The sequence below is a fragment of the Acyrthosiphon pisum genome, chromosome A1 (assembly GCF_005508785.2).
Source record: "Acyrthosiphon pisum isolate AL4f chromosome A1, pea_aphid_22Mar2018_4r6ur, whole genome shotgun sequence".
NCBI classification, from domain to species: domain Eukaryota; kingdom Metazoa; phylum Arthropoda; class Insecta; order Hemiptera; family Aphididae; genus Acyrthosiphon; species Acyrthosiphon pisum.
Window position 1 is genome coordinate 120,764,447 of NC_042494.1, and position 2,726 is coordinate 120,767,172.

Genomic DNA, 2,726 nt, shown 5'->3' on the forward strand with positions numbered 1-2,726 from the left:
GACTTTTCTATTCGAATGTTATATAGCAGGGGTGGCCAAACCACGGCTCGTGTCATAGACTTTTGCGGTTCGCATCTTAACGTAACATAATTAGACGTAAATTAACGTAAGAGCCAAGATGTAAAAAAAAAAGGTCATATTATTATATATAATGTGAAATGTTCACAAAATAATTCTTTTGGAACCCAAATCACGACACAAATTATTTCAATATACATCTTTCCATTTGTCTATGGGCTGCCAATATTGAAAAATATCCAAGGGCCCTAGCGGTCGTCGGCTGGGCTGGACCGAAACTGATTTAACCACAACATTATGTAACCAACGGCGGTGGCGTTGTTATATTTTACATTAGCTATATAATAACTAATAAGTAATAACAATGAATCTATAAAAAAAAATGTATATAATACCTATAAAATATTAAAATACTATAAATACATAAGCGTTAGTTTCTATTTTCCATAGCATTTTGATAAAAATCATATTTCACGTAAATGGGTCGTGTGTTTCCAGTGTTTATTTCAATAACGATAACATAGGTACGTATAATAGGTAGTAAAGTATCTGTTGTGTATATTGAGGGGCACCTCTATACTTGACTTTTTACTTTTAACAACTATTTAGTTAAATATTCTGAAATTACTTTACGAATTTTATTGAAACGCCTATTAAAAAGTTAAAGAACTTAAAAATATAATAATTTGTTATCATCGGAATACGTAATTAGTTTTAATTTCAATCTAAAAACCATTATGTATTTATGTGCTTGCTAATTTTTAAGAAATATTAAATTAAAAATAAATCTAACTAACGAAACTTTAAGAGTTTAGATAGTTCTATAATGAAACATACTTGCAATTTTAACTTTGAATAACTCGCATATAAATATTTCATAATTATTTTATATATTTAAAATAATTACCTACGCGTCGGCATTAACTATATGACTGTATTAAGTAATACTTTATATTTGATGGCTTATATTGAAATACTACGCGTTACAACATTGCAGATAATACGCGGTAATGAATTATTTAGGACCGTTAATGTATTATTTGTACCTACCTATAATTCCAATTAATAATGTTTAATATTCAACTTTTTTCCTCCACGACAAATTTCGACTGATAATCCCAACACCGTTGGTTTTATGATGATTGTTATAAATTACAATAAACGTACAATAGAAATTAACAGTAAATGATGTACCTAATCGCGTCATTTCGAGATTTTGACACGTCACGATTCGCATTGTGTAGGTAAATTGTGTAAACGCATCAATCGTAAATAGTAATTGACAATTCTATAATATGTAACACACATGGACCAGCAAACACACACGTGCACGATAGTAATATTATCATTTTGGGAGATGAAATATTGTTTATACGAATAGTTATCTCAACGCTTAGAGTGCCGGTTAAAATTAACGTTTTTATTATTAAAATATTGTAACGAACTTAAGTGACGGCTGAACAATTCAACACGTTGACTGAAAAAATGGTTGAGATTTATGCTAGAATTAATTTCGTTTACGTTGAGTAGTCAGCTGTTCTATCCGATATTATTATTATTTTTTATTAGATTAGGTATACTATAATATTATACGAGTTATAAATTAAACTCATAGCGGAGGAGTGCTCCGAGTTCCAATTGTCCACGCTTAAATGGCATGGTCGTGGTAATAAACGATTTCAGGTACTTAGGTAATATTATAATACCGCTGTTGAAATCAACGGTATCAAGTATATAGGTACAACAATTAATCAGGAAATAATTTGCACCGAAATCTTTTAAAACTTCTTATTTTATAGTAATGAGTAGGTAGGTAGGTAGGTAAGTATAACGTTTAAATTAATTTTTTTTTTATTGTTTTTTTTTTTAAATAATTAATTAATTTAGATTTGATTTAAAAAAAATATGAACTTGCTTAATTTATAATGATCATGGACCATGGTCTGAATAATAATTTGAATTCAACATTTCTCATTTTTCATCTTTCATTTTATATAATTTTATTTATTATTACGATTTATTTTGCAAATTATTCCGTGAATTGAAACAACAACTTTTATTTAATACCTATAGTTAGTTCTATATAATCATAACACTATATATAAATATATAATATATTATAATATACAAATAATAATATCTATATCCTACTGTTGTACCCATCTATTAATACTTAAACATTTTAATTAGATGCCAGTAATATTAATCTAATTACCTAATAACTAATATCCAGCATCATCGAAAATCAAAATTTTTTTTTGATTGATTTAATCTATGCTTAATCTTAACAAGCTTTATAATTTTTAATTTTATCAACCTTAAATTTACATTTAACATAGGTTATAAATTTAGCTTTAAGCAATAAAAGTTCTCTATGTAGGTAAAAGTTTAGAAAATCTTTATAATACCTGACAAATTATTTACAATTTTATAAAAAAAATAGACAACAAGCAAAAAATAAATGACTTTTTATTGCTCCAAATCAATTTCTGACATGACTTTATATTTTTCTATTATTAAAAATTCCCCGCTGTATTTTATTTTAACAAATCGTAACAACAAATAGAGCTTTTATACTTTGAATTTATGTAATAGAATTATAAAAAGAAAACCAGACATAATATAACATTAATAATAAATAATAAATTAAGTTTTATGTTTTAAAAAAAATCTAAAATATGCTGTTCCCTTTAATTGCCAAAACGCTG